Below are 9,650 nucleotides of genomic sequence, written 5' to 3'. Positions count from 1 at the left end.
GTTGCCAGAGCTAGCTTAGTGTTTGGGAAGCTCTTAAGGAAAGTGTAAGTGTTTCTACTGGGCTTATATCCCAAAGAGATAATAAAGGAGGGAAAGGGACCCACCTGTGCAAAAATGTTTGTGGCAGCCCTGTTTGTAGTGGCTAGAAACTGATGAATACCCATCAGTTGGAGAATGACTGAATAAATTGTGGTACATGAATGTTATGGAATATTATTGTTCTATAAGAAATGATCAACAGGATGATTTCAGAGGGGCCTGGAGAGACTTACATGAACTGATGCTAAGTGAAGTGAGCAAAACTAGGATATCATTATACACTTCAACAGAAAATTACATGATGATTAATTCTTATGGAAATGACTCTTTCCAACAATGAGATGATTAAGGTCAGTTTCAATGATCTTGTGATGGAGAAAGTCATCTACACCCAGAGAGAAGACTGTGGGAACTGAATGTGGATCACAACATAACACTCTCACTCTTTCTGTTATTATTTGCTTGTATTTTGTTTTCTTACATATTTTCTTTCCTTTTTCATTTGATTTTTCTTGTGAAGCGAGAGAATTATATAAATATATTTATACATATTGGATTTAATATATATTGGATTGCTTGCCATTTAGGGAAGGGGGTAGGGAGAAGGAAGGGAAAATCTGAAACAAAAGCCTATGCAAGGGTCAATGTTGAAAAATTATCTGTGCATATGTTTTGAAAATAAAAAGCTTTAAAAATAAAAATTTTAAAAAGGAAAGTGTGAGAAAGAAAAAGCATTGAATTGCCTATCAAACTGAAGGATTTTTAAGAGCCATTGCCCTGATTTCATTATTATATGCCTGTGAAATCTGGAATCATGCAAGAACATGACTCACTTCCATTTGAATTGTTTTAGGAAGATCCTGAAGATCATCTGGCAAGATAAGGTACGGAACATTGAGGTCCTTTCTTTAATTAAACTGCTAGGTATTCAGACTCTACTGCAGAGAGTATAATTCTGATGGACTGGACACATTGTTAGAATTCCAAAGGTATTTCTGTTTTAAAAATATATATTTTATGAACTACTCACACATGCCTATTTCTGGGATATTAACCTTTGTTCCTCTCCAGCTAATTTCTCTGGCTATTTGAACATGGACACAAACTTAAACCATATGTTTGTAGTATTTCATAGAAACTGTTTACTCTATCAAGGTAATAGGAAAAGAAATAGCATTTGTTAGGAATCCTGACGTCCTTTAACACACATATTTATAGCATGAGTAGGTTAAACTTTCTTTTTGTTATTGTTTATTTAGCATTATATGTGATCTAAGTAACATTATAAATAAATTAAATAAGTTGTTAAAATAGTTCTTTTTCCTCCTCACCTATGATTTTTTAAAAAATTTATTTTATTTTTAATTTATAAAATGAGATAAACATTTCTATAACAGTATAATTTTTAAATATATATATATATAGTACATGAACTGCAAATCTACTATATATAACTTGTGATAGCTTTAATTATCACCTAAATTGAAGGTCAACTTTAGATGCATCTTTTTTTAAAACTTAAATTTAATTCTCAAATTCATTTTTTTGGTCTGATGTTATCACTCAGCCATATCTTATTTACTGTTTTGTAACCAAATGATTAGCTGATTAACTAATATCATTAGAGCATAGTGCTAATAAGGCAATGATCACATCCACTTAAGCAAGTTAGCCACTCTCCTCCAAAGATATAGACATTCTCTTTACCTGCTATCATAAATGTGTTCTATAGGCTGTCAATGGACACAAATTATATTCTAAAATGAATTAAAGTAAATTCTCTATTCTAGTCTTTCAAAGTCAAATCAAAGACAAATTAATAATATCATTCTAACATTTAGTTCAAAACATCTAATAGAATATAAATTCTTTAGTGGCAGGAATTGTTTACTTTTTTTTTTTTTTTTAATCTTTGTGTCCTATCTGGTGCATGATCTGGTACATAGCAAGCAGTTACTAAATTTTATCAATAAATCAATAAACTTAATATATAAAGGCTCAAGGAAGTCTTAGGAAAAAAATCATAATTAAAGACAGATTTTAATTTTGGCACTTTTATTGACCGTCCATGGCCTTAAATTTAATATGTATCTGTGATTATTATTTTAATGCCAATAAATGTATTTTCTTTTTTATTCTTATTTTGGCACCAAAGCCCTCATTTTCATTGCTTCTACACCTTTTGAAATCTTTTATTTTCCTTCAAGATTCAGCACAAGTATCAACTCTTCTTTTAAATCACCTCATATTACCATTACCTAATACCCAAAATTAATATTATTTTTCTTCTTGTATTGCCTTATTTTTATTTAGCTATGTGGATATTGATTCTACTTTCCTATCATAGAATGTAAGTTTTTTGAGGTCAGGGACCTGTTATATGTTTCCTCTTATTCATACTAACTAAAATAGGGCAGGTATTTAATAAATGTTTGTTGTTGAAAACAATAGTCCTCTTGGACCCCTTCTTTAACTGACCTTCAAATTCAGTTAGTTAATTCTGTTACTTTTGCATTTGTTTTGCCTCCAGAACAAAAGCCTACATTCTATTTTCATGATCTCCATTCTGAGTCCTGTTGTATAACAGATAATTTATTTAGACCCTACTCTATTCCAATCAATATCAATCAATTTGACAGAATTATATGAAAGTGCTGGTAAAAGACCCAGAACTGTGAGCTGCAGATTCCAAGTTCACTTGCTTAACTATAGGAAGTTAACTAAAGGCTCCCCACCCTTGCGTTTCATGTTAATGGTGACCAAGTCCAGCATGGCAAAGGTGGCAACTAATGGAAAGTCACCTCAACTATTTTTGTATCTTCCAGATCAATTGTTTGTCCAATAGGAGCAGGTTTCCACCTTATGATCACATAGGTCCCTGGCTGTTATAGCTTGTACCATTTCCACCTGACCAACCTAAGAAGTAGCTTATCCACCTTGTGTGAGGGTATTCCTTGTTTCATCTAACTTGTGTCCCTGTTAATATATTATTTTGTTTATTTTAGCTTATGCATCATATATCAATTGCTTGAATTTTTCTATATTTAGTATAGTTGTTCTTGGACATCTAGCCCTATAAAAATCGGGCTTTGAAAGGAAGAGGTATCTTGGATCTTGAGGAAAATCTGAGATCTATTTCATTGAAGGAAACTATGGACCTTTCAATTAAATGCCATTGTTTAAGAGCTCTGCCTCAGTCACTTTTATTGTAAGTAAAATAATTTTAGTCCCCACAATTGCCTAAACTATTACAATAGCCTCTTATCCATTCTTCTTTTATTTTTTCAAATCCATCTTATAAACCTGACAAAATTAATCTACCTAAAATTAAAAATCCATAATGTCCTTCCCCTTCACAAACAAATAAAAACACTTTCATGGGGCCTCCATTGCATATAAATTCCAGATAATAATCATGGTCTTTCATAAACCAAATCTAGCTTAATTTTAGATCTTTAATCCATTTCTTAAATTCCCTGATCCCTTCACATTGTTAAGACAACTAAGAATCTCAGGCTATTCTTTCTTCCCTTTGTACTTATACTTTTACCTTTTCCCAGAATTTCCTCCAACATTCTCTTATGATCTATTTCCTACTATGCTATTCCACAAATATTTGTCACATCAGTTTTTCCATTCATCAATCAAAAAGCATTTATTAAGTTTAGGCACTAGCAGAATATGAGGACAATGAATTAACAATATCTACTATCAAGAGGCTTATGTATTAATTAATGGAATTCACATATGACACATGTAGTCTGTTCTCTCATGTGGCACCTGTAATAATCCATATTTACCCAGTACTACATTTTTACAACTTGCTTTCAATATTAAGAAAGCATTTCCCTCTTAATAGCACCATGATTTATAATTTAGAATTATGCCCATTTTTACAGAAGAAGAAACTGATATTCAGAGAGATTTAAGTGCCTTGATTACTTAATTTTAGGTGTCCAATCAATATTCCTTTTACATTCTTTTACTATCTCTCATAAGAAACTTATTAAAATGCTCTTTTGATTTATATAATTTTTATATCAGAGGTTGTCATTAACCCAAGGGCCTAGGTACACTTTGAGAAATTTTCTTACTCTTTTGACTAATAGCTTATAACAACAACAACAAACAAACAAACAAACAAAAAAACAGGTTAAATATAAGACTATTTGCAGTGTAGTTCAGGAAGCTGACAAACCCAGCAATACAAATGGTGTGAATGAATAATAATAATTATCATTATTATTTAATACTAATATAAGACTTTTAAGATTTAAGAAAGCATTTCACACATATATTATTTCATTCTCTACAACTATTTGAATTATGTGCTATTATTATCCCTATTTCATAGATGAAAAAAGTCTAAAATAAATTAGAACTCTTCTCTAGAATCACTGGTTCCAAGTCCAACACTATCCACCACACCACTTAATTGCTTTACCTTGCTAATTGATCCAGTACAAGTAAGAAATCACTAAAGTCTTTGTGCAGCCTTAAATTTTGATAGCTCTGATAGCTTAAAGCTACTCAAAGATTTTGGGATCACCATGTATAAACAAAGGATTTATTTAACAATTAGAATACACCTCTTAAATGCAAGATAAAGATACATGGCGAAAAATAGCAATAACACCAGTTAATGCATAGATTCCTTATGTCTTTGAAGCCCCTTTGTGCCCTTTGCTCCAGATTCTAATTTTAGCAACTAGCAGGAGGTGAGGTCCTTACCAGGCCTAGGAAAACTGCCCTATCCCTGTCATTGCTTTTATTCTCAGGTGTTGAATTCTACATTGGATTTCATTGGGCAATAATAAAGATAGGGTTTACCTGATTTTAGACAAGTCTATTTTCCATTTTACAACATTTTTTCTACTCCCATCTTATTAAATTCTTATTATGTAATGCAATAAAATGGTAATTCTACCTTACTTAGTCTACTTATTCAGTGCCATTTATGTGAAACTGGCAAAAAATATTATTTTGTAGATTTAAAAAAATAATAACAAAATTCATTTAGAAAAAGAAAAGGTCAAGGATATGAAGAGAATTAATGAAAAATGTAAAGGATGATACACTAGCAGTATCTGTACTAGTACAAATCTATACTCTATTATAAAGCAGCAGACATCAAAATTATCTGGTATTAAGAAATGGAATGGTAGATCAATGACTGTAATAATATATTATTTGATAACCCCCCAAACTCCAATTTCTGGGATAAGAACTCACTATTTCACACAAATTGCTGGGAAAATTAGAAAATAATATGTCAGAAACTCAAAATATACCAACATCTCACTCTTCATACTAAAATAAGGTATGTGGTTCAGGTGTAAATAATGATATTATAATCAAATCAGGAGAGCAAAGAATATATTACCTATCAGATGTCTGAGGGAGGAATTTATGACCAAAGAAAAATAAGAAAACATTACAAAATACAAAATGGATAATTCTAATTACATTAAATTTGAAAGTTTTTGCATCAACAAAACCAAAGTAGCCAAAATTAGAAGGGGAGCAGAAAGCTGGGAAGAAAAATTTTACAGCCAGTGTTTCTGATAAAAGTCTCATTTCTAAAAGATATAGGGAATTGACTCAAATTTATAAGAAAACAAGCCATTCCCCAATTGATAAATGGTCAAAGGATATAAACAGAAAATTGTCAGATAAAGAAATAAAATCATCTATAATTATATTTTTAAAATGTTCTAACTCACTAGTGATTAGAGAAATGCAATTCTGAGATACTACATCACGTCTATCATCAGGCTAAGATGAAAAGAAAATGTAATAACTGTGGGAAAACTGGGATATTAATGCATCCTTGGTGGAATTGTGAAATAAATCAATCATTCTGGAGAACAATTTGGAATAGTGTCCAAATGGCCATAAAACTGGGCATACCCTTTGATCCAGCAATGCTACTACTGGGTCTGTATCCCAAAGAAATAATAAAAGAGAGGAAAGAGCATGTGTATAAAACTGTTTGTAGCAACTCTTTTTATGGTGACAAGGAATTGGAAAATGAGAATATGCCCATCAATTGGGAAATAAGTTTTGGCATATGAAAATAATGAATATTATTTTTCTATAGAAAATGATGAACAGGCTGATGTTTAGAAGGGCCTGGAAAGATTTGCATGAACTGATGCTGAGAGAAAGAAGCAGAACCAGAAAAACATGGTACACAGCAACAGAAGGTTTGTGTGATGATCAACTGTAATGGACCTGGTTCTTCCCAGAGGTTCAATGATCCAAGGCAATACCAATAAACTTTGAATGGAAAATGCCAATCTGCATCCAGAGAGAAAACTGTGGGGATCAACAGATATTATTTTCAGTTTCTTTTTCTTTCTTCTGATTTTTCTCTCCCAACATTTCCATTCATATGGAAATATGTGAAAAATGAATGTACATGTATAATAAAAAAGTTTTTATATGTAATTGAGAAAAATAACAAAACAATAATGAATACATCCAAAATAAATTATTACTATACTCACGGTTTTGAAGATAGTTATCTATGTATAGCAGTTCACATCAATAAAGATTGCATCAAAACTCATTATGATATAGCACCTTGAGGACTTATTGAGACCTCTCTTGCAAATATTTGCTTCACAATATTATAACTGAAAATTTTATTAAAAGAGTTAAAAACTATCATGTGACCTGAACAAGATGGTAAAATAACTATTTTATGCAATCTCAGCAACCCAAAAACCTCAATAAGAAGAAATTATTTAGCAGACATAGAGTAACAAGCTAAATTCACTAGATATGAGGAAACTTTGTACATGGTTAAAACACAAGAAATAATGGCCGAAAAGTTAAATGCTTAGAAATCTCATTTAGTGTATTTACTCCCATTCCAACTCACTCTTCATTGAATGAAAATAAGCAACCTTCTAGTGTTTTTATTCAGAATTCATGTATAAGTATCGCTTTCTAATCTCCCCATTTGAGTGTCTCAGCTTGAACCCCATACTACCTCATAATATGGCAAAAATGACCAAAAATGGAATAGTGAAGGTTGGAAGTTTAATCCAGAAAGTCACAAACATGGTTTCACTGCAAAACTCAATTGGTACCAAAGAAAGGTAAAAAAAAAAAGAAAGAAAGAAAGAAAGAAAGAAAGAAAGAAAGAAAGAAAGAAAGAAAGAAAGAAAGAAAGAAAGAAAGAAAGAAAGAAAGAAAGAAAGAAAGAAAGAAAGAAAGAAAGAAAGAAAGAAACAACAAAATACAGGGTTCCTGATCTCAAGGATCTCATATTCTAAGATGGGAGAAAATGTACAAATTGCTAAGTACATAGCATAGGATGCATGCATAGGATGAATGGCAATCCTTTTTCAGAACATGCAATTTGAGTTGAGTGTTGGAGGATTCAGGAAATCATGAGGGGAAAGTGAGGAGAGGCATTCCTCTGAAAAGGATAGGATTTGGGAGGGGCAGAGTGAAGCTAGGAAGCTGCTTGAACTCTCCTACTTTCCCTTGAAAAACCACATAAAACCAAGCCCCTAAATAGAGTCTGCAACATCAAAGCCTACAAAGAGAAAAATTTCCAGTTCAAGTTACATTGGAAGGATTTCAAGAAAGGTCAATCTCAATGGGGTCAAAGGAGTACACAGTCTAATTCAGACTTTAAAAATGCTGATGATTTATTTTGTATCCTGCAACATTGCTAAAGTAATGAATTGTTTCTAATAGCTTTTTAGTTGATTCTCTAGGGTCCTCTAAATATACCATCATATCATCTGCAAAGAATAATAATTTGATTTCCTCATTACCTACCCTTTAATCTCTTTTTCTTCTCTTATTGACAAAACTAACATTTCTAATACAATACTGAATAGTAATGGTGATAGTAGGCAACCTTGTTTCACCCCTGATCTTTTTTGGGAATAGTTCTAGTTTGTCCCCATTTCATATGATGCTAGCTGATGGTTTTAAATAAATGCTATTGATCATTTTAAGGAAAACTCCATTTATTACTATAGAAATGGGTGTTGGACTTTATCAAATGCTTTTTCTGCATCTGTTGAGATAATCATATGATTTTTGTTAGTTCAATTATTGATATAGTCAATTATGCTCGAATTCCTAGTATAAATCCTACTTGGTCATGGTGCATACAATAAAGATTCTCTCGACACATTTATTGACAAAGGCATTTGTATGAAGAAAATTTTAGAAAATCTAGGGAACTATAACCAATACACTTTAAAATTCTAGGCTAAAATGACTGGAAAAAACAATGAGAAATGTTGGAGGGGCTATGTGAAAAGTGGGACACTGATGCTCTGTTGTTGCAGTTGTGAAATGATCCAAACCATTCTAGAGAGAAATTTGGAACTATGCCCAAAGCGCTATAAAATTGTGCATTATTGCACTGGGTCTGTATCCCAAGAAAATCATAAAGGAAGGAAAAGTACACATATGTGCAAAAATATTTGCAACAACTCTTTTTGTAGTAGCAATGATTTGGAAAATTAGTAGATGCTCACCAATTGGGAATGGCTGAACAAGTTGTGATATATGAAGGTAATGGAATATTATTTTTCTATTAAAAATGATGAACAAGCTGGTTTTAGAAAGGTCTGAAAGAATTTACATGCCCTGGAGCTGAGGGAAACAAGCAAAACCAGGAATATACTATACACAATAACAGCAAGAAGGTGTGATGATCAACTATGAAAAACTTGGTTCTTTTCAGTGGTTCTTCAAATAAATTAATGAATTGATATTAATTTAATAAATCTAATGTGTTATTTATTGTTGATTTATATATTATAATAATAGAATTCATAATTAATTACATTAATTAGTGATGATATTAATATTAATTTAAACTTAAACAAATTAAATAAAAGCAATACTAATAGACTAATAGACTGAATGTAAATGAACACATGCTATGTTCACTTGTTTTTTCTGTTTTTTTTTTTTTATCTCTCCCATGGTTTTTCCCTTCTGCTATGATTTTTCTCTCTCAACATGATTCATAAAGTAATGTAAATAATTTTATGAGAAAAAATAAATAAAATTCAAAAATAAAATTAAATGCTAGGTTAAATATCCTATTTATGATTGAAGTCCACTCATGGTATTTTCTTTCTCCAGTGAAAACAATCTAACTTACATGTGTAGTGATTACATTAAGAAAGCATGGTCATATGATTATGATTCTAAAAACATGGTCATACTCATCTCATTTGAACCTCAAAACATTCTGAGGGGCAGCTAGGTGGTGCACTTGATAGAACACCAGCCCTGAAGTCAGGAGGGCCCGAGTTCAAATCTAGTCTTAGACATTTAACACTGTTTAGTGTAATGCCAGAGAAACTGAGGCAGGAGAGAGATTAGAGAGTTTTTAATATTTTATTAATGGGAGAGTAAGATTGACTGGACAGGACTCTCGTCTCAAATTATCCAGTCAGACAGAGATAAAGATATACTGAGACCAAGGAATCTATGTTGGTCCCAGGGCTGGAGGAGACTGTCATCTCAAAGAATCCAGCGTCCAGAATCCAGCATCCAGCATCCAGCATCCAGCCGCCAGCTCCAGTCATGAATGGAGGAACCCCAACTTCTTAAATACCTTTTCT

General features: G+C 31.9%; 1 long non-coding RNA gene across 1 annotated transcript; it reads left to right on the top strand.

Moving 5' to 3' along the window:
- Window positions 1–965: 965 nt before the first annotated feature.
- Window positions 966–6,611, top strand: LOC127559354 (uncharacterized). Its single transcript, XR_007953105.1, has 2 exons — window positions 966–1,028; window positions 6,140–6,611. It is a non-coding gene; the product is annotated as an uncharacterized LOC127559354 (long non-coding RNA).
- The last annotated feature ends 3,039 nt before the right edge of the window (window positions 6,612–9,650 follow it).

The sequence above is a fragment of the Antechinus flavipes genome, chromosome 4 (genome assembly GCF_016432865.1).
Source record: "Antechinus flavipes isolate AdamAnt ecotype Samford, QLD, Australia chromosome 4, AdamAnt_v2, whole genome shotgun sequence".
Taxonomy (NCBI): Eukaryota; Metazoa; Chordata; class Mammalia; order Dasyuromorphia; family Dasyuridae; genus Antechinus; species Antechinus flavipes.
Note: the sequence above shows the minus strand (reverse complement) of the source record. Positions and strands in the feature narration are given on the sequence as shown.